At 39.4% G+C, this 24,291-nt stretch overlaps 1 protein-coding gene across 1 annotated transcript in view; it reads left to right on the top strand.

Annotated features, from left to right (window-relative positions):
- The first annotated feature begins 15,306 nt into the window (after positions 1 to 15,306).
- rap1gapb (RAP1 GTPase activating protein b) overlaps positions 15,307 to 24,291 on the top strand; it is a 92,259-nt gene continuing 83,274 nt past the window's right edge. Inside the window, exon 1 of the mRNA XM_069149288.1 lies at positions 15,307 to 15,350. The gene's annotated coding sequence lies outside the window, so the exon portion shown is untranslated. The remainder of the gene's footprint in view (positions 15,351 to 24,291) is intronic.

The raw sequence follows: 24,291 nt of genomic DNA on the forward strand, positions 1-24,291 counted from the left end.
CAAGTCACTCTGCTGGTATTAGTGTGTAAATGTGTGTGAGTGGGTGAATGGGAAGCAAACTTTAAAGAGCTTTAAGACCACTAAGGTGATAAAGTGCTTTGTAAGTGCAGGCCGTTAACTATTTACTCTCTGCTAGGAATTTGGATGTTCCCAAATTGAAAGTTCCCAGCCGACTGAATGAATGATAAGAAACAATGCTTGTCCATGTTTTGGGTGTTTGTGGATTTGAGTGTACACCGATAAAATAATTAATTCAAGACAAGATCAGGAAGTTAGATGTTGATTTTTGAATGTCACTGTGTTGCACAGGTTGGATTTTTGATTCAACAATGAAACCAGTCCAAGGATGGCGAGCCTCGGTACCAGGATCCACCGGGACGACAACTGTCAGGAGAACTAAAGTTCTTTGGATGGATTGTCGACTTTGTCTGATCCTGCTTGAGCGGTACGACGGTCCTGCACTTCACTGCAAGATTCTCTTTTGATCATTTTATTTGGTTGTGGGTGAACATATAACCAGGTTTGATGTGACTTATTGTCCTACTTACAATAATTACAATATATGTTATTAAGTTAAACTTATTGAGTTGACCTCAGTTAATTAATTATCCCTCCGACTCCAGCGGTTTAACCTTTGGATCCAACTAAACACTGAAATCTGTATTCTCCCAACTGAATCTGGTGTTACACCAAACTTGTATGCGTAGCTTTGTCAGTGCGAAGCAGTAAGAGTTTTGACTTTAGAAATTACGTCCCTCTGTAAGTTTCAGAGTGAACTATATTTTATTGACATTTTTATTTTTGCTTTAGCCACTACTTGTGACAGAATTACCCTCACCAAATTGCTAACATATGCGAACAGTGCCACATCACTCTAAAAGAGCCTATCACAGCGATAAACAATGGGAGCGAGACAATCTAACAAGTTGTGAGGAAGCCATTAGTTTGGCCTGATTATGTCAACAACTTAATTTACAATTGAAACTGAAAGGGATTATGTGTCAAATGTCTTTAATGATCTTTCTATATAGACTACTGTGTATTCACATAATTGTGGCAAATGCGGTAAGCCAAAGTTGAAGCAGAAGATTAGTTGGTAAACTGTGACGGAGTGAAGGCCAAATCTACAAAAATATAATTTAAATTTGAATAAACCCAGAATGATTAAAAAAAAAAAAAAAAAAAAAAAAAAAGAGAATGGTTTCAAATGAAAATAAATAAATAAGCATTAAGCATGACATAAAACAGCTCTGGGTGAAAATGTCAGCTTCAGTCTATGTCCTGCAGTTTTGTAATTAAAAAATCAGCTAGCTCATTTCTGAGTCATCATTTTTAGCAAGCTGTGCACAGTCAGTCCTCACATACAGTGCTGAACTAAGCAGCATATACACAGGCAGTGTTTGTATTAGCAGCAGTCATGGAGGGGTGGAGGGCAAAATCAACTTCAAAATCTCATCCTGATAGCAACTGCAAACACTGTGTGTAATCAAGACCTTGTTATGCAAATCCAGGAGAGATCCCAGATGTCTCAGGGTCGTACAAACCCATGATCCAGTGGTCCTAGTTAAAATCTTTCATTTTAATCTTGTTAAGAATATCAGATGGCAGACTTCGTTAAACCTGCAGGGCTGAACTTTTGTCTGCCCCTTCTGCAGTGACAGTAACTACAAAAACACTGTGAACTCATGCTTTCATGCTTAGAGTAAGAAAAGCCACATTATTGAACTATTTTGATGTCATTTAAGTTCAAATAGGGCAAAACTGGAAATGAGCCAGCGCCTCCTGTGAAAAGTCTCTGGTGCTCAAAGTGCTCAAAGATGTAACATGTTAATTAGTGAGCTTTAGAGCTTCTGTTTGGCACAAGTGGGAACCCACCCATTGGATTGTAAAGTGCCATTTGAAGCCAGTCTGGCATTTTGGCTGTCACCATTTCGGTTTTTTTAGGGCCAGAAGTGACCATATTTGGACGAAAGGGTGGAGTTGGGGAGGAGTGACTCAGAGGACACTATGCACACCCATTTCTACTGGCAACCTGCCTACAACCCAGGCATGTCAATCAAACCAAACACGCCCCCAAACATACCTCTCTTTGAGGCCTAATATCTAATACAAACCACCAGAGCACAGACTGAGTGAATTTAGATAATCATCATCCCCATACATCCACTTTCATAAACAGTCTATGATCGGAGCCGACCTCTTGTGGCCCACAGTGGTACTGCACTTTAAATTACTTCCACATTGGCTTCACTTTTCAGACTAGGAGACCACGTCCATTTTTATATACAGTCTGTGGTTAGGCAGGTTGTGTAATCTGTAAACACATTTAGGCTATCTGTTTTTCCTGTTGTTATGCTAAGGTAAGATAACAAGTTGTCAGCTATATTTACTATACAGGCATGAGAGTGGTATCAATCTTCTATTCTAATTATCTTAAAAAAGCATATTTGTCAAAATTCTGAAATATCGCTCGAAGCATCAACAGTCTAGAAGCCATAATCCCCAAATCCTAATTATATGTGTAAAAGGATTAAAAACCCTTCGTTCCTGTCTTCAATTCACAGCTCAGTGTGCATTACTGACCCCCCCCCCCCACCCACACACACACACACACACACACACTAGAAGGAGGAAGACGGAGAGAGAAAGAGTACGACATGGCCTGAGAGCATGCTGCTGTTCGTTCCCTATCTCAAGTAATTATTTCTGAGGTTGCGCATCAACTGTGACAAACTGTGACAGCTTGCGACATTCAGGACTGACACAGTTTGAGCAACATGACGATGAGGGATGAAGAGGGAAGGAGAGACGGGGCGAGTAAGATGCCAAAGTGTCAGAAGCAAAAAGCCAAACACGGCAGCAGAGCACTAGTGGGTGAACTATGAGGAGGTGAAGTGGACATAAAAGGGTGAGGAGCATGCTGCTGGTCAGTGGGGGAGGGAAGCACAGTTGTATGGGCATGATGTGTTCCAGTAAAAGCTATGTCGAGGAAATTATTATGCATTGAAATCACAGCACGAGGTGGACTGACCTGATTGCTTTTCATTTTAAGAGCGATAAGGATGGTGGTAGCTTTAAGGTCGTCATTTATCAGTTGCCCTGGTTATCACAAACACCTCAGCATAGAAAAACAGAAGCAGCAGCCTGTGGTGAGACTTACTAATAAGGCAAGAGTTTGTGGGACTCTGGTGAATACTAACGAAGAGCAAAACTAATTCTCATTAGTCGGCTTAATACTGTGCGGGTGGACACGTGCAGCTGAAGCTTTGTGTCTGCGAGGTGAAAAGCAAATTTGACATTTTGAAGGAGGCTGATGGAAAGGAGCAAGTACAAGTGTTCCCTCAAGCAAATCCATTTTCTCTTCAGTATCTGAGGTCAGTCAAATTTAGAGCTGCACACAAAGGATATCTCAGCAACTGTTTAACACTAAATCTTTTGAGCAAGTGATAGATTTGTGCAGCTTGTGTCTGCTTGCAGTGTTTGTTCCTACAAGAAGTATTGATTTTAGTGTTGTTGTTTTTTTTAATCATTCATTTAAAACTTTCAAATAAAAACACAGATATGCTGTACTTAGGGGGGGGGAAAAAATAACCTCTTGGCTTGTCTTTGTACAGAATTTTCAGTTTAAATCCTGTCCAATTTTAGCACCTGTGGTATCATGATGGCTATATCTACTAGCTGCTTCCACAAGAATTGCTGCGAAAAACCAACAAAGAGCACCTCATTTAAGATTTAGTGAAGGGGAGAGACAGGGATTTTTCATTCACACTGTTATGGAGGTCTCAGCTGATGCACTGCAGAGAGGAATGGAGGCACGCAGGGTTGGGGAGATATGAATAATTCAGCAGCTCTGCCACAGTGAGCCCCCGATTCCCATCCTCCACTCCACCAACCTCAATCCCAGAGGAGGCACAGTGGGATTGTAGCAGAGCTCAGACAGCGCTGCATATGCGCTGGTGCTGCACCCCATAGTGGAAGAGGAAAGTTCAGGTCTTCAGGTGACAGCACGGGCATCTCCAGTAATCCACGACTCAGATTACTGCAGCACAGACTGTGGTTTTCTGTCACCATGATGAGCTGGATGAAGCTGCCCATGCCATGCATGTAAACCCATTAATTTGCTTATTATACAGTATAATTATGCAACATCCTGAAGGGAGGAGAAGTGATTGGCACTCAAGGAAGTTTTGGAAATGTATTCTGCTGGTTCCCCGAGCGCATGAGGCTTTGGATGAGAACATCAGCGATGTGCAAAAACTGCAAATATGATGCAAAATGAATTGCGAGCTAAGCAAACTAACTGAAAGCTAAAAAAAAAAATGTTCAAGTGGATATCGAAACACTGTGTTGGATGGATGGATAGATGTATAGGTAGAAAAACCTTTGTCTAAATCAATGTCTTGGTTATTTTGTATTTTAAATCCACAGAATCAGCGTGCATTGAATGCAGTGATGTAATGCTCCACACTGTTTACTGACTGCATAAGAACCCCACAAATCACAGTCACACACACACACACACACACACACACACACACACACACACACACACACACACACACACACACACACACACACACCATCAGTGTTCTCTACATATCATTTTAAAGAATAGGAACGGAGAAAGAAAGCTGTAATTAAAGGTCTCTTTGCAAAGCAATTACCAATATCCAGCACAATACCTTCTCTTTTATAATAGTGTTTGCAAAGTCTCTCTCTCTCCCTCTCGTTCACACACACAGACACACAGACACACAGACACACACACACACACACACACACACACACACACACACACACACACACACACACACACACACACACACACACACACACAAGCGCGTGCTGTCCGGTAATACATGCAAAGTGAATTGGAGAACGCATAAAAAGGCAGGCCTAAATAGTATATTAAAACAACAAGCAAATCATCCTCTGCATTTCTTTGGGGCTCCTTTGGGACAATGTGTGTTCTCTTATGATACAGTTTAGTGCAGTCTATTAATGTACACCAGCCTGTGTCAAAAAGGAACGCACATTTACAATCTTCCGTTGCCACTTATTCTTACTCACTGTCAGATGAAGTTAGAGGCTGTCCCAGCATACTTTGAGTGGAAGTCAGGGTTCGTTGTCCAAAGAGGGAAAATTAAAGGAACTAAAGGGCAGCCATGCAAAGAAGAAAGTAAGAACAGGGTGATCTGCAATTCAATGAATATATGATTGAGAGGAACACAAATGTAGGCAAACTAGCTGCACGGATGATTTTAATACATTTGTGAAATGCACCCTCATTTTTGAATGTATTAAAATCATCCGTCTTTAGATCAGAGACATTTACTCCAGGGACATGACTATTTACTGTATAGTGAATGCTTATAGTTAGATTTGGCTGCAGAGTAAGATGAGTCAAGATGAGAAATGTCAATTATAATGGCCCTATTGTACACCTGTATGAATATGTCAGGATATTCAAAGTGAGATAGTGTCGTAATGGCGTTGCCTTTTATACGAAATAGGTGTATTTCCACCCACCTTTTTTATGTGCATGTTTAATTTGTGCTTAAAACACATGGAATGAATATTAAAAAAGGTGGAAATATCACAAAAAGTCTTAAAGCTTGTCTGCAGTGGAAGACTTGCTGTAATAATGGGTTAAAAGTGCAATCAAAATAGACTTTTTATGACATCGCTGTTTGATGTTTAAAGGAACTGGTTAAATTGAGCCTTTTATTTATGCAACAGTTTAATGACTGGAGAATTAGAACCACTACTTCTTTATCTTGATGCAACTTTTTCAATTTTTTTTTATACAATTTAGTGCATATTTGTGCTCCATTTAGTTGGAAATTAAAACCACTTTGAAAGTAAAAGACGAGAAAAAGCTCCCCTCATTTCTGTGGTTTTAAATCTTTCTTTAAAGCTCCGCAAAGTTTGTCTTCAAATCAAAGAAATGAGGCCAAAATAAAATTGTAGTTAAGAAAAACATTTTTCCCTAGGTTTTATTTATTAAGAGAGCAACAGTCAAAAACTCTCATCTGCTTCATCGGGAATGTGGGTCGGCGGTGTGAGTAGATTGATTGACAGCAGATTCTGATTAAAATGTCATCACAATTAAACCAGTGGCAGGAGTATAGACAGGAATGTATAATGTGAAACGACTGAAGGACTGCTTATGGTAAGATGCTGATTCAGTATATAAGTTTTAATATGTTGAAAATAAATGCTGCACAGAACTTTCTGAAAAAAAATTAAGCACAACAAAGCAGGAGATTTACGGTCCGTTTTTTCTGAAACCAGAAATACTGAAATATCAGAATCATGCCTTCACACTGCTCCTGAACTGCAGGTTCTTACTCTTTCCAATCATCCATTAAACACAAGCAGTGTCTTGCCTGACCTTCGCTGTCTCACGAGTCAATAGGTTCATGTGGTACATACGTGATGGATGATCCCCACATATAATCGAATGAGATTGATGAACCCACTGACTCCTCACACATACTTTACGTTCTCTGATAAGCCAGCAGTTACGGATGTGCTGCTGAAGGTAGCTGAGCCAAACTGCAGAACAACAGAAGCCACAATAAAATAAATATTTTGTTTTTCTCTCAGGGAGAAGCCCCAGAGATGATCTGCGGTTGACTCATAAGATCAACGACGGGTGGTTGGTAAATTAAATTCAGAACCGGAATTGGACTTGTCTGCAAACAACTTGAACCTACTGCAAGATTAAGCTGAGTTATGGCGCGGATATCTTCACTAGATCTGTCTTAAGAAAGGCCCTCTTACTTACCAGAACCAGAACTTATTATCCACACAAACAATACACACGCAAATCTTCTCACCCACACACACATCAACACACACATCAACACTCCCTCCCTCCCTCCTCCCACTTCCCACCTGTTCTCTCTCTCCACAGATCTGATTTTCAATCACTGAGAGGGGGTCGTGTGCAGTGGTGGATGCTCTTTTCTCATAGGCACCCCAACAGTAATGCTCTGGCATATTACACCAGCACTAAAATTAAACTGGGTTATATTGATCCCAGGCTCAATGGAGCTTGCGGCACGGACCAGCGGACACAGATCACCAAGTCATGTCAACCCCTGAGAAAAGAATCACAGCAGACGCGTGGAAATAACAGATCCTCGCGAAAAGCTACAGTAATCTGCTGAAACCACCAAGCAGGAGACCCTATAGATGTTTGTAGCTGTGCAGCCCGCAGATGAGCACATCTTCCAGCACTGATTAAAAGCATTTAAGTGCAGATAACCCTCCTCTTTCTTAAAAGATCCTGCCTGTAGATAAGGAGCGGTGTGTCTTGCCATGAGCGTGTTTATCGACGAGCACGATTGTATTTTCAAATACACAATTGACTTTACTCCGACACGATTTCTCAGCCTCTTTTATAAGCTGAAATCTACTAGAACATCATCCACATGTCAGGATCACATGGAGCATTTGCAGACAATTCAAGTTGCCCCTTCATCCCAGCAGAAGCAAATCGTCTTTACTGACAACATACAGAAGAAAATAATTGCATGCAGCAAGATGATCATGGCTCCGAATGAACTATTTTCTTTACACAAAGGCTAAATATTTTTCTTTTATTCTTTGTACAAAAACAACATCTCGACTTGAAAACAATTCTGACCAACAGGTGAGTCCTTGAAAAATTGTAGATCGTTTTTTCTTACAGATGCAGTGTGTTTGAGTTGCAGATACAACTTGAAGTAAGGAAAGCACACGTAGAGAGAAAGCATTACTGCACCAGCCAATGCTTATTAAAAAACCAGAACTCATAAAAATAAAAACCTGTCATCAGACCTCGGTGGTGTGCAGTCTCCCACTCACATATGTGACTAAAACGTGACTCATGTGGAGAGGAATGTCAATCGCACTACACATGCTGGCATTCATAATAGGAAGAATGACTAATTACCTTTGATTTACGAAATGAAAAGGATTTTCAAAAGAAGGTTTTCAAATGGAAGTATATGCTTATCCCACTTGACAATAAAACATCCATCATCAGATGTGTCATTTCAGGGATAATGGCTCTGAAATTGTTGTGACATACACTGATGAGAGCGTGTGCAGGGAGGCAGCCATTCTTCTTGACTATTGAAAAGCCAGAACATTACAATCACAACCAGCATTTTGACGTTCACCACCCTCCAGGGTCAAGTTGTCTTTTACTCTGTAATGCAAGTGCATCCTGACTCATACAGAGTCTATTTATACTGAAGCTACCAGTGCAGAGTGTGACATAATGTTCTCTGGTTAACAGGAGAGCCTGGATTTGATCTTGTGGGGAATCGTGATGCCCACTCGTATCTCCGATTTACCTGAACGAGAGGATTTGTCCTCATTAGACGGGGCTGGTGAACAGCGCAGCTATCAATTAGGTCACTAGAATGAACTGATTAAGGTGTAACCGTGTGGGACCTGAAGCTAGAACTGACTGCAGCCTCTGTGAGAAAAGGCGTCAGATTTATGTCAGATGCCGGAGAATTAGTCTTCTCAATATTCATTCATTCAGATGTTTTATATCATCTTTTACCTGCCACTTGAGAAAAGGTGTCTGTAAGCTAACGTTTGTTGAAATCCTAAAGAAGAGGGATGCTTCTACATTTTAGGAAATATATTAATCACATTCCTGCAGCTCTGTTTGAGGCTACTTACACCCCCGAAGCTCATCAGTGACGAAAATAGAAATTTTTGAAATTTAAAATGTAAATATTTTACTTTTATAGAGAGTTATGAGCTCAACTATCTTTTGGCGAAGAAGCATCTTTTCATATATCTTCACATGGTGATTTAAGGAAAACTGTTCCACAACTATTTTGAGACTCTATTGTTCAAAATCTCTCTGTGGTGTTTTTTTTTTTAAGATCTTAAAGATTTGCAGTGTGCTTCAGTCAGTAACAGTGAATGGAAATTTATAATTTTTTTTTTTAATTTCAGAGTAAACTCCCGAGTGCACCTTGGGAAGTCAAAATGCCAAGCAAGACATTGCAGCTACCCTGCAGTAAGTATTTAATGATTTTCTCTGTTTCATTGTGAACTGAATATCTTAGTTTTTTTGACTGCTGGTCGAATGCAAAATGTAAACCTCAGTTCCACAAAAAAGTTTTTTTTGTTTTGTTAATTTTTATTATTTATTTATTTTTTGCAATTTTTGACTAAAATGATAAACTGCTTAACTGAGAAAATGAAAACAATGCCGTTTTTGCACGTTGTATGGATTAAACAAGCAAGATAAAAAAAATACTAATTAGTGAGCTTTGGGAATTGCTGGTACGCAGACTATTTTCTATCTTAAACTGCTCCAGGCTAGTTGTTTTGTACTATTTCCAATCTTTGTGCTCTTTCTGGGCTTTGGATCATATATTTAATAGACAGATGTAAGAGTGGTATTGGGTAATAGTTTGAAATTGTCAGACTATTACCTATCATCAGCACATATACAATTTTACACTCTTGTGTTAAAGAGAGAGGATAAAATGTTCTCAAATCTTAAATGATCAAAATCACATCTTCTAGATCAGATAGCAAATCTGCATACAAATTTGCTCGTTCCACACGACAGCAAACCGAAAAAAAAAAAAAAATCTCATTAGCCCTATCTCCGAAATGGAATGACAGTACAGCATGTTCCAGGCACAAGATGTTGACATTTCCCTGCAAAATTTCATTGCCAAGGTCTGAATAATGAATATAGATCTATTAGGCAGCCTTGATGCCCTTGTACCGACAGGCAGACTGTGTCCTTGCTCGTCCCATTCGAAAGCAGGACTGCTCTGATTTCAGTGCTTGACTGTGACTCTATATGGCTGCATTGTTCACATCTCCACAGAAAAACACGGCACAGTTATATCATAATTATGAGATTGAGCATTTGAACTGGCTCTGGAATATCATTAAAAGGCAAGAAACCTAAAATGATACTTTCCATTAAACAATTTCTTCCAGCCTGAGGTGATTAGCAGAGAAATTATCATCCAATTTCTTACACGATAAAGGGTTATGTCCACTAATCCAATATTAAGAGGGCAAACTGTCATAATGTCATGTTAAAATGATCTGTTTAAGTTGTAAGTGCAATTAAACTCCGTACAAACTGGAATATCATTGTGATGGTGTCTTTCTCCTCAGGCTACTTCCATCAGAATGACATTCATCCATAACCGGGTCCTGTGCCACAAATGTCACACTATGATTTTCCAAGATTTAATTTTCCCAGGGCACAGAAATCTAATAACCTCCGAGCTAATGACAGAGATGACAGAACTGCTTTCAATAAGCTTTAGGTCTTTCAAAAAGTCAATTTTAATTTGCTGAATATTTGGTCTCATACCAGCTGCACTTCACATAAGATGAACATATTTTAAAATTGACCTTTCTGTGGGCGAAAATAAGAATCCCAATATTCACCTCCCTGATGCAGTTACAACAGCAGCTTTAGTCTGAAAAAACATAATACAACTGAAAACATGCAAAGCAAAACAGCAACAGTGAGACGAGGGATTGTAGAAATACTTTAAAGGTTACAGAAAAACAGCATTAGGCCTCTACTGTTCAACCATATATTTTTGTTTTCTTCTACATCTACTTTTTCAGGACCTACAGGCTTTGTCAAACTTTGCAGTGCCTTGAATGACAGCAGCTTTTTTTTTTTTTTTAAATGTGTTTTTCACATGTCAGCAGCTGCTGTGTTTTTACATTGAATTCACATCTGTAACACTGTCGTACAATCAGAAATGCACTGATGATTACATTGTTGCCTGCTATTATCCTGGTGCTGACGTTTTTTAATTTCTTCTCCTCAATAAGCCTCTTGCTTCTTGGTACATGCGGCATTTTTGTATGATCCTTTCTTTGTGCCGTATTCTGTAAAAAGCTCACTCTGATATTTAATTTTTTTTGTGCTGTGCAAACAGACAACTTCACATTCGAAAGGTATTTCGTGGCAGTGATCGTTTTGTGGCCTTTGTTCAAAGTGACTTTGAGGACTGATTCAGCTGTGGTTTACATTTTTTAAATCACTTCTTGATGATGCTTCTTGTATTTTGAAAATCACACTCACATAAATGCTAACAATATAAATACAATTCATTATTTGTTGTGTTTTGATTGATGTTAAATTAACAATAGTAGAAGATGAGGAATGACATTTCCACCTTGCTTTCTTATGGACTCAAAACTTGGCCTCTTGGGTGAAAGTCCACTGTTTTACTCATCCAGCTACTCTGTGCTGCCTCTCTGTGGAGTTTTGTACATCATCAAATGACCAGCGTCTTCTTTTCACGCCATGATGAGGCCAACTGGTCCGCAAACAAGCTGCCCTCTAGTGGACTGAAAGACTGAAGGTGCAAATTTCTGAAGCCTCACAAAACTATAGCTGAAATTTCAACTATCAGAACACTCTGATGGCATTTTCTAAATTGTAGGCTGATCCTTAAACCTAATTTATGTAACTTAACTTAAATAATATACTTTTACATGTGCCGACTTTTTTCTTGATTGTTTTATCTGTAAAATATTTACAATATTTACAATTAGGACATTTGTATGACAGTCATCAAACCATCACATTTAGGAAATTTGAACCAACAAATGTCTTTCGTTTACAGATATTTCTCTGTCAATCAATTAATTAATTAATCGACTAGCTTTCTGAGTAATAATTCAGTAAATCAGTGTCCGTATGGAGTTAGTACACTTGGTAGATGGTGCTTTATTTGTGCAGTTTTCTCATACTGAAGTGCATCATTGGCTCAACCCCAGCAGATTTGTAAAACTGGAAGAGGTCAGGATGGAGAGGTCATATTGTGGCAGGAAGGTGAAATTTATGTGTGCACCTTCCCCCAGTCCTTGCTTTTTGAGAGGTTTGCATAATCATTACTCGGGAAGGTCAAGAATATCTTTTTTTTTTTTTTTTTTTATTCCAGTGAAGGTGAATTCATCTGAAAAAGTATTCAGAAGAGGAGGACGCTGAGATGTTCTGCTGCTAAAAGAGAAATTCTGTCGACAAGAAAGATAGTGAGAAAATAAGAGATGACAAAGGACACAGTATGGGGCCACATCTTCTCTGGAGCCAAACACAGATATCCTCAGCAACATTACATCTTCTGACACCTCCATAGTCCAGTTATTTCTGCAGTCCCCTTGCAGTGTAGTAAGGATCTCTTCTCTTTCAGCAGTGCAGCAAAACAGCAGTGCATTGAATGGGACTGTCTGCATGCAGTCTAAAGTATGAAATCTAAACACTGAACAGCAAAGCAATCACACCCTAAAAACTGTTTTGGTATTTTACAAGAAGGACCTCCAGGCTTCATCAAGCAGCAGAAATGGGACCACAAACAATGAGGTTTGGGGGCTGAGGTAGCACGCTCTTCATTAAAATGCATCAGAATAATGTTGTTACACAAGAGATGCTCAACTGCTGCAGGCTGTTTGGCATGTATTATAGAGGAAACAGTCAACTGAGGATTTCCCTCCGAAGTCTTACTGCCTTTTAATTTATCTTTAAAAATAGATACAACTGATTAGTTTCATTGTAACTTTTACTGCTACAGAGAACTGAAAAAAAAAAACATTTTGTCTGAGGTGTCACATGATAGTGTTTTTCTATGTTGCACAAATGATGCAGTGTTGTGGATGCCTGTCACAAGGAACGAGAAGTGGTAAAACACTGCTTGTCTCCTCTGTTGTACTGATGTAACCAAAAACCTCTCCTTACTTCCACAGAGTGCCTTAGTTTCAGCGTTTGGATGTATCAGTAGACCGAGCCTTTATGATGGTGAGGTCAGTCCATCTGTCTGTCCAACACGCTCCCAGAGCATTCTAACAGTGTGGATATTCAAGAGGATGTTTGCCAGTATTTTGGTGATCCATTTTGGACGTTTTATAAGGTCTACTCCAACAAAACCCTCTCGTGAAAATGTGAATTTGACAAACAATAAATCCCATAATCGAATACCTGCATTATCATGAAATTAGTTGAGCGAATTCATGCTAAAGGGGGGGGTGGGAGGATCTAGTTTTTGTTATTTACACTTTTTTATTGTGTGGTGAATTGAACCTTGGAATTGCTATTGAAGCTTTAAACTTTTACCAAGTAAATATAATGACAGAGCAATATTTTTTTTTGGCACCAATGAAGAATCTGGGCACATCGCAGGTGCACACGAGGCTTGGTAATGACTTGTAAAGATGGAGGTGAATGCCTTTTCGTCTGTAACCCAACCATCTCTGACCTTGTCGCAACAGTAGATACATTCTTTACGAACAAAGTCAGAGTAGAACAAGAGTAGGTTATCGAGTTACAATGCAGATCTTGTTACTCAAAAAAAAAGGAAAAACGGTGGCGAGGAAAATTAGCTTTAATTTTGTTATAATCATATCTTACGAAGGCATCCTGATATAAGCAAACTAAACAAAGAGTCTACAATCATGGTAGCACTTCTGTGAGGCTGTACTGAAAAGTGGTGGTGATTTCAGCTAAATGCTAATTTAAGCATGCTAACGTGTTAACTATGACAATGCTGTTTTGATTATTTTCTACCATGTTTACCATTTTAGTTTAGTGTTAGTATGCAAATATTTTCTAACTATCATTAAACACAGAGTAGCTACAGATGAGGCTAATTTGAAGGTAATGAGTTTGGCAGAGGAACATTTTGACCCGATTAAATCAGAGATCGCCAAACTTTTCATACTATGTGCCACGACTACCCAATGTTGTGCCAAAGCATGTAACAACCTCCAGTCCACCGGACGAAATCTTGTCAGTGTCCCGGCTTTGCCTTGTTGAGGTGTCCAAAAACCATGTGGCTTAAGAAAACACAACCTCGTGGGGAACCCATCTGGTTTGGTTCAGAAAATAAAACATGGTTAGGAAAAGATTTCTTTAAATGAATCCACTTAACTTTCTCATCGACTCAAAATCGGTCTTTCTCGCTGAAAGTGTGCTGTTTGACCCATCCACCACCCCAACTTGCCTCCCCAATGGGGACTCTTGTGCAAATGACATTTGTCACGTGACTTGTGTTATGTGACCTGCATCTACTTTTGACGGGGAGGCGACACCGTTCGCCACGCTGACACGCTGTCCTCTAGTGGACTGGCGGGGGTATTACATTCATTTTTTAAAATATTTGTTGAGATATTTCAGTCCAGACCAAAGTGGTGGATGAACCTCCAAACAGACACTTTTCTCTAGTCCAGCATGGTTGAAAACAGCTGGTCCAGCACCTGTTGGGTGTTTTTTTTTTCTTCTCATTATTCTCATTGCATAACAAAAAACTAACCATTTTAAGCTTTTTACATAAGCCCAGTCATATCATGACTCCCAACCAAATATAACAATCCAAAACGTATGTCTCAAATTTTACTTTATGCTTCGGTGGGTCAGCCACAACACTTTTATTATGGATCCCACGTGGGCTCAATAATTTTACTGTCCGGATTCATGCGGCTTCATGCAGCCGTAGACATTAAATCCCTCACATCAGCAGCACCTGGGGGGAAAAACACAACACGAATCGCTGATGGACACAGAATGACAAGGAAGACGGATGAGGCTTTAAAAGGTGATGGTGTGTGGAAGGCAGGAGGGTTACATCAAGCAGATACTGAATGTTAGGAAGACGGAAAGTGTGTGAATGGGAACTGAGGCTCCCTTAACTTGAATGAATGATGCTGGTCAGGTTTTATTTTTCTGAATAAAGAAACACAGCTTCTAAGAAAAGTCATGCAGCTGTTTAACTCCAAAGGTGAATCATATGGAAATGAGCACATGTCCTTGAATTACCTTCTAATTATTACAATCAGGGTTTTGCTTGCAGTGCATTCACAGAAGCTAATTATATGCAAAGTATGTAGGGCGAATGTGTGTGTTTTTTCCATAGCTGTTTAAAGCTGCATGGTAAACTGCAGCGTTATTTTGTGTGTGTGTGTGTGTGTGTGTGTGTGTGTGTGTGTGTGTGGATGGAGTAAAAGCGAGCACATTGGACGGTGCGGTTCGGTCACGTGACAGTGACAGCATGTACAATTTAAAAGAAAGGAAAAGAGAGTATTGAGCATCAGATGAGGAGCTGGGAGACCATCGGCACGCCTCGCTGCTCTGCTGCCTTCAGCTGGCCGCTGAACAGGAACAGCAGCTCAAATCCGCTTTTTTTGTGTGTGTTTTTTTTTGTTTTTAAATACCACTCTCACACCTGTGCGACAGTAATTATTTCCTCCCTTCAGCTTCTGCAGAATTAAAGCACTGACCTCCCGTTGTTGCATTTCCAGCTCTGAGGAAGCGCATCCAGACGGAGCTCCTCTCGTCATCCTCTAGAAAGGTAAAACAATCTAACTTTTTAATGCAATCAATGGTGGCACAATTGATTTTTGTTGGATTTTGTTAATTGCGTTGTTCTACTCTGGCGAAACCCAATTAACAACTGGGATTTACACATTTTTTTTCTTGCAATAGATGCATGTCACGCGTGCTGTGGCTGAGCATGTGCACCTGACAAAGGATGATACATGAAGCTGCGCCAACACAGCCAACAGTTATTTCAATTATGCTGGGAATTATAAGATATTTTATGCATGACTTCAGTCTAATTAAAGGTTTGTTTTTAAATGAATTCTGCCTTTGCTCGTAAATGCAAAATCCCCATTTCCAATTATTGGAGCCCACAAATAACTTAGCCTGCTAAATACAGTGGAAATTCATTTAATTTAAATGCTTTAGCTTAATGAGGCAATTCAGATTAACCTACCAAACAATTCTTCTTCCTCCTTATTTGCTATGTTAATACTATAGATATTTTCCATTAAAGCAGTGGCTTCCAAACTCATGACAGCTCAACTAAATGCAAAGAAGCTTGTTGCATGTTTTATTGTGTTTTCCTTCAGTCATATATTTAACATCTGATTAAGAGGATGACTTGTTGGTGACAGAAAGGTGCACCGGTATTTGCAGAGAAATGTGAAGTGGAGAGTTTTGCCTTCATTATAGTGCCGATGAGTAAGGCATTCAACAGCTGGTGGAAAGATGTTCGGCAGCTCCTGTGTGACTAAATGTGATCGTTGGCTGTTTAATTTGAATCTATTTGATTTGTGAAACCACCTGTCTTATCGCTGGTCCCTTTTTAATCCTTTGATGACTACAGCGTGAGGTGACAGCAGTTGTTTCGGTAGTTTTTCTGTTCTGGCTGCCAGTTTGTCCCTTTAGAACATAACGGAGAGTAAGTGGTTGATTCAGTATGAGTGTAATTATTTTCCAAAGTCCCATCTGGTAAACTTGAGTCTGCATCCCAATGATGACCTGCACAGTCGGAGAGGCGGCCTCAGTCCTGGGTGTCCTGGAGGCTGCCAGCTCATGCTGTAACCTGGTTGCATCCTGGGTGGTCCGCTCCACCACCTTTACTGGAAGTCAAACCTGCTCTCTTCTTCTGCCAAGTCCTCTTTTATTTTTTTTTTATTTAACACTGAAGAGGACTTATACCTAACCTCAATTCAACAGCTTTTCTAGGAGAGGTGAAAGGGAATCAAGTCCAAGTGTCAAATTTTGTACTCCGTTACTGCTCAGTCTCCTCCTGTTGGTGCCACGGGGATCTGATTGAAACGTGCAACAGACTAAATGACTCATTCCAGAAATAAAGGATAGATAATCGTTTTATATAAACTACAGCAGTGGAGCCTTGATCATATTTTTTCATGAAGAAGCAGTATTGCTATGCTGATGAGGACAGGCTGGTATTCTGACTGTCCTTCAGAATTAATACGTGGACAAACGTGCGTGGCATTGATGCAATAATCCACATCATTTTATTCAGACGGATGTCAGTCACTTGGCTCTGTGATTCATTAGAATTTGCCTCTTTCCCTATTTATAGATTGTGGTCTGTGTTTCGTTTTCACCTTTTTATTTGCTGAAATAGAGTTAAATATTAATTCTGTTTGATGATCTGCAGACACGAAGTCCAAAAACATGAGAAAAATTAACACATGAAGCACATGGCCAGACTAGTTGTGCATTTCCGTATTAGTTCAATAAGGAGAGATCATTTGAAAGTGAATAACAAAGTTTATTAATAAGACAGATTGATAAAAGAGGTTTTGGTGATAAGGCTCCTTGGTGAGGCCACGTCAAAGGGCCGACGATTCAAGAGCAGTATAGGTGGAGCAAAGGTGGATTGCTGATGAGACTTTGGTTGAGGCTCTCCGGAAGACCGAAATAATGAGGGGGACATGGGGAAGAGGAGGGTTGTGCATTAGGAGGTCTGAAAGACAGAATCACTATGACATTGAAAGAACAAGGATTGGATACTGATTGGCACAAAGAACGCAGTGCAGAAAGATCATTGGACAAAGAATAGTGACGTCAGGATTAACATTATTTTAACAGCGTGGGAAAGCGGAAGTGACGGAGAAGATCGCAGAGCAGGATTAGTTCACCAAGGTTAAATAAAGTGAAGAGCTAACAGATCTTCATTTTTGAACGTGCATAACAACTTAATTACAATAAAGATCCTACACACTTTAGTCAGTGCAGTCTTGGCTAACCATTGGTCAATTGGCAAAACCTTTTACTGAACCTATTTTTGGAACTGTGTAGAATCTGTTATCCATGTATGATCATCCATATTGACCTGGCCAAGTAGAATATTTCTTTCCTACATAGCATATCCCATTTTCCTGCTCTCAGAGCAATGTTTGCCACTTTCAGGAATCTTTTAGCCGTGTTATTGTAATAAAATGCTCAAATGTTTTAAAGTTACCCATTGAACACGTTACCCATGATCACATTACATTACCTTGTAAGACTATACGGTTTCTTTGGGCGACCACTTCTCATCCCAGGGCATCAAATACTGTTGTTTTGTCAAAGCATACTGTTGTTTCTGAGATGAGCATAAGGCCCCTCAGGTTTGGGCACTAAAAACCTCGTGGTTAGGTGCAGGAAAAGATCATAGTTTGGGTGAAATGTGAGATGGACACAATTTAGATTTAGGCACCGAAACTTTGCTTGGTTAAGGCTTGGAAGAGATCTTGGTTTGGGTCAAAATAAGTAACTTTTTATGTAAGCCACGTTACATATGTCACCAAAGTTACTATACATATGTTACATAAGGAACTTATGTTACTTAAAGGAATTTCTCGTTGAGTTTCGCTGTCTCACTAACTTGAACACCGGTCCCCCGATTGAAAGTCCTGTTTGCTCTGTCTTTTTACTCTGTCACATGACCTCCTTCTCGACCTATCGTCACAGTGCTGGCATCAATGGCTTTAGCAAAACGGCAGTATTTGATGTGCTGGGTGTGAGAAGGGGCTGGTTTAGCTTAAAGAATAGAACTAGACCCTTAATGGTGATACACAGTATCACGTGTATAATTTATGAGTTTTCAAACCACTGCGACCTAAAAAGCTTGTTGCTTCACAGTTGTATTCGATGTAGAGTTTAAGAAAGCCACTTAAGAAACCTCAGACTCAGATGGTGAAGTTACCAGTAAACATCACTGATGATGCCAGCTGCTTTGAACTGTGTTCACACAGAGAGCAATGTAATCATCAGAGTGGATTGATTTAATGGGTATTGTTGGAAACTCTGGGACAATCAAAGCCACTTTTCCCTCAGTGTCACCTTGTGCTTTTTACTTTGCCCTAACTCTGCTAAGATGAGCCCATTTGGCCTTTTCTTAAGATTAAAAAGCATTAAAAAAAAGATATTAATCATGTCTGCAAATGTTATCTATTTGCACAGTTGCTTAATTTAGTAATTAAATTAACCAAAAGCCTCCTCATTCCGATCTGTTAACACTTAAGCAAATAGTTTTCGCTCTCATGCTCTGGCACTTACTGGGTGAACTAAAACCAAAAGATAGACAAACAGTTTTCCACTGTGAAAGCAAATTCATTTGAAAGCCTAGATTTGTTTTCTGTTGCCTCTCTTTTGTTCCTCTTGTTAACGTTGCAGCGGAAATGCTGTCGGCGCTCTATCGACGTCTCTTATGCAAGTGGCTGTGATAATGCGTTTCCAATATTCCTTATAGCTTTCAGTCTGCAGTTTGTCCTCTGTTCAGGCAGTATAAACAGTCGCAGTGCTGAAATTTCATACATTTCTACACATTTGAACTGTAACCAAATTTAAGTCACAGGACAAGCCGTTTTGGACAAAGCAAATATTCTCTAAATTACAGGGAACTGCTTACACAAGTTTCTTTATTGTCTATGTACGATGCTTGTAACTCTTAGTGGCTGTAATGAATGTTATAAAAATCGTAGTATTATCAATTCTGCATTTATTGTTAAGAGTAAAAGCTGTGCTGCTCTGTAACATTCAAGGACACTGCTCAGTCGACAATCTGCAATGCTGCACTGTCTCTGTGCTCTGACGTTCATATATTACCCAGATTGGCAGGTTAAGGATGCAATTAATAAAGATTGAAATTTAAGACTCTCGGAGGCCAAAACTGACACTGCTGGTCTGATTTTGATGAATCAGGGACTAAGACCGAGTTGTTGCTGACTGACTGGAGGGTTTTCTGAACTATTCATGAGTGATGCCAAGTTTTTTGTTGCCTTTCATGGTTCATTTTCCAGTGTGGTCATTATGATGGCGCAGTAAACAGGACTTGAAGAGTCTGTCTGGAAATTATATAATCGCATTTGACTTTACTCACCAAATCGAACACATATTCCTGCTCTGCAGCAATGCAGATCCAAAATCTTCTATCTTGGTGTGCGTGTTTGAGGCTCTTTCTGTTTCCACTGCTGACACTACTTCCACTTGTCTTCAACTACCATAACTCTCTCTAACTTTTCTAAATGTGTCAAAAGTGTAGGCGGAACCACAGATTGTCTCAGGATACATGATGGTTAAATGAAAATGGTGCGACTGCACATTGATTATGTTCTTGAGTGCCAAGAAAAGTGACATATTCAAATACTGTCTTTTATTAAACATCTTAAAAAAGGAAAGGAAATAAAATAGAAAAAAAGATATATATATATATATATATATATTTTTTTTTTTTTTTAAATGCATCAAACAACAATATAGTCTTCCTGTGTTTTCTCTCTTCAAAATGTACATGTATGGTTGTATGCTGCATGCATTGGGGGCATTAGACACATTATCATGGTAGAAGCAGCCTGTCAGATGTTGTAAATGTCTTCAAACATGAGTCTGTTTTTTATGACCAACAAGTGACCTGCCTCCAATCGCACATCCACAAGCAGACACTCGCGCACACACATGCTCTTAACTGCACTTACACAAGTGTCAGTTTGATTCTCAGGTTGACCAATGCTACATTGAATCAAGCAAATCTTGCAGTTTGCCTCAATCTTTCGGCCGACATTGATTTTCACAAAGGATGAAAAGATGAAAAGATGAAAGGACATTTTTTGTATGTTAAGCCTCCGAGCCTCAGATGAAAGCAAGTGAAAGGGCGGGAAACAAATTACAGCGACATGGCAATGCTATAGTAATGTAAATGGCAAATGTTGATTTTCATGTCATGCCATGTTTACATATACACAGCATGCCTGGTACATGCAATCATGGCATATCACTTGTTTATTTGTTAGTCTATTTTAGCGTTTAGCCTGCTGCAGCCATCATCACTGTGTTTGCTTTTAGGAGATGATGAACAAAATAGTGAGTAATAGCAAGACAAATTGTTGTTTAACTTCGAGTAATGATAAATGTCTTTCCCATTGAGCCATTAAAGAACCTCCAACTGCTTCGCTGAAGGAGGATCAATGCCCCTGTTGCAGGAAACCCACATCTGCACTGCACGCTGCAAAAAAAAACAAGCCAATTTATAGCTCCCCTGTCACGTGTATATTGAAGGTACGGCAAAATCACCTTTCTACCGCAGAAAAAGACATCTCGCTTCCATGCAAGGACAAAAGCTACTTGACGGAGGCTGCAACAAATGTGTACAAATTCCTCCTTCACAGACATAACAGTTCTGAAAATAAGCCAGCCAGTCATTTTCTTTTTCCAATGTATTGCAGTCAAAACAGAAACACTTTTTGGTATAAAGATGGGGATGGGTATTTTGCACCATAATCTGGCACACTGCTCCGCACAAGTCAAAATGCTCACCATTCATATTTTTTTTTTTGGGGGGGGTTATATTGGAATAATTGTGTTGTTGTTGTTATTATTATTATTATTATTAGAATGTTTTAAAGTCAAACTGCATACTTAAACAGTGTGATGCTATTAGCTGGTGTATATACTTTTAACATGGTACTGAATACAGATTTCAAAAACATAATCCACTAATATCGATGAAGCTTAAAGGCAAATTAGTTTGAGTTTTTCTCTTGAAAAATGATAAGATTCATTTTATGTCACTGTAAATGCAGGCAAGTGAAGAGAGTATTTGAAGCTGGAAGCAGATAAAAATGGCGTCCTACTATTCTCCATAATTACAGACACCTACATGTAATTGCCTTTGATTAGATATCTTGGTGCGACTCAGTATAGTAACCAGCTGTGCAGCGCTGTCTTGCTCCTAAAGACTCGAGTAGAGTGCCATCAAAGATAACCAGATTTGAGCCTGCAGTTGTTAGACCACAACTTTTTTTTTTCATCACAGTAACATTTGCTATGGTATATTTATTTTCACATATGAATTGCAATCACAAGTGACAACTTACACGTGACTATATACATGTGAAACATCTATTTTGCTGATGGGAAACATGGTTTTGGAACATTTTCATGGTTTAACGTGTGAACTGAAGTCCATGAAGATTCCCACATGAAAACCTTTTCCTCATATTTTCCCCATGTTATTATTTGTTGCACCATTTAGTAAAGATGTGTCATACATGTGATTACATGTGGAAAACATAGGAAAACTCGTGTGTTTTTTCTCTAAGGGGGAATATTGATAAACGGTAGAGATAAACCCGCAGATGAGCGTTGTGTGTGGGGCATTGTTGCCGATGCAGCTGTTATAGATTGTGAACAATGACAGCATTAATTCAGTTTATTAACCTTTTTAAAGTAATTTTGTTAACAACTTGCTCATCTTGAGTTGTGTGTACACACCTTTGACCTAACTTTTGAGGTGCTTGAATAAGTTGGAGTTGTTTCTTCTGTTCACTCTTAATGCTCTGTTGAGATTTTTCCCACTGGTCGCAGCAGACAAGGTGCTGTACCTGCATTTCCTACAGCCATTCCACATGTTGTATTTGGACCTTATATCCAGGAAGTACGACATCTACAGTCTCTGTTACCACAGAAAAAACGAGTACAGTCATGGTTTCACAAATTTTGGTATTGACTTGGTATCGATGTATTGGTTTTAATGACAAACCTTACCACGAACATTTAACTATACACAGTGTCACAGAATGGCCATGACTTCTCATTTTTATTCTTTGTATGTCTTCATTTATTTTAACTGCTCTTCTGTCAGTGTAGCGCTGTAACGCAGCTCCCTGCATGTTGCTGACCATATTATAAATCTGAGCTAAGGAAGCACTCTGGGCCATTACAAACTGGAAACTTGTTTGGTATTCTGTGGTGCTATCAGAGATCCCATTTTATGCAGCAGCTTTATAGCCAGAAAGAGGCACGATGCCAGTCTGATCATTTACCCCTTCCAATATTAAGGCTGTTTTTGTCAGCATATGTAATGAATGCCTACCAGCCAACTTTGCAGTCTCCCAATGACAGGCCCGAGATAAGCGTCTTCGGAAGGACACGATTTTCTGTTTTATGCCACTGATGTGCTCTTCGATTGCTTTTGCTGCTGTAGTTCACAGCAACATGGAATCCATTGTCCTTTGGGTATCAGCACCTAGGCAGACAGAGTGCGTTATAAAAAAAAAACAACAACTCGCTTTTAGTTTGGTCAGGACGAGGCATTATAAAGCACCTTAATACACTTCCACATTTTTCTGTGAGTTTAACAAATCCCTCTGTCTTTACATTCTCAGCTGGAAAAATGTAGTCAATGAAATTGAGTTTCAGCCTGAATAACAAGCAGCCCTGTCCTCCTGAGGAGCATCAGTCCTTATGTGCAGAGAGATAGCCAGATTTCAAATGATGTGCAATGCTGTGTGGAGAGCTTCAGAGGAGCAGTATTTGGCATCTGTGAAACAGCGGCAGCAATTCATTCATGTAATAGTCCAGACTTAACAACATGTGTGGAGTCCATGTTAACTGGCAGATTTGATCATTGTGCATCAGTCTTTCCTTGAAGGAGTTTATTACAACCTGAATTATTTCCCATCAATGGGGCTATTGTGGCTCTATGGTCATGCTAACGTTGCACTCCCCACCTCCCTTGTAGAGAATTGCAGAAAACGAGGAATTGCACAAAACGGCGTAGCCTATATTGGGGCAAAAAGCACAACCTCCTGGCAGCTTTCCAAAAAGTGTGACTTAAACACAAATTATTGAAAATATTTGTTTACAACTCGGGAATAAATGTAATAACAGAATTTTGCTAACTATCTCACTGATCTCTGACCTGTCGGAATCTATCACCTACGCATATTCATCCGCTTCCATGGTTGAAGAAGTGTTTAGATTATTATTTTTTAAGTAAAATAGCAATACAGCCATCTAAAAATACTATATAAAAAGAAAAATCCTGCATTAAAAACTCAGTATTGTGGTTAGTTCTCGGTAAGTAAAAACGTTTGTGCTGGATTTGTCATTTACTACTACTACTACTAGTACTGCTGCAGCACAAACACAAGCTAAAAGGAAATCTATCTGCAGCATCACACAGTATAAATAGAACATACAGGGGATTAGTTCTGGTGGGTAGTTTGCCTGGATGCTAGATTTGTTTTTTTGTTTTTTTTCTGGGATAGCGAAAGAAAGTTCTGCCTTGAGGATGGGACTAAATACCTTGGCTGTTCCTGAATACACTCGTGATTAGTTAGTACATCGTTGGAGGGTTAAGGTTAGGGTAACAATTAGGTTGGTGCTAGATTTGATCAGGTAGGGGGACGCATACTCTAAACTCAGTGCTGCTGTGATTTGTTGTAAAGTGTGCACTGCTGTGATTGGTTGTTTCACTGTCAATCAACTAAACCCTTACCCTACCCTCACCCTAATCCTCCCACAACATAACAACCAGTTACAAGCAAAGCATTGTTTTAGTTTGGGAAGTGCTCAACAACAGCAGCTGAGTCAGTTCGCCCGTGACGCATTAAAATTGGTCAAATACACCATCACATGCTACAGCTTGTGAAGACATTAATATTCATGAAAATTTGTCACTTGCAATTCTTGCAATTTCACATTCTGCA

This window comes from Embiotoca jacksoni, unplaced genomic scaffold (assembly GCF_022577435.1).
Source record: "Embiotoca jacksoni isolate LCO1_2020_lvr unplaced genomic scaffold, fEmbJac1.0.p SCAF_1, whole genome shotgun sequence".
In the NCBI taxonomy this organism is placed as follows: domain Eukaryota; kingdom Metazoa; phylum Chordata; class Actinopteri; family Embiotocidae; genus Embiotoca; species Embiotoca jacksoni.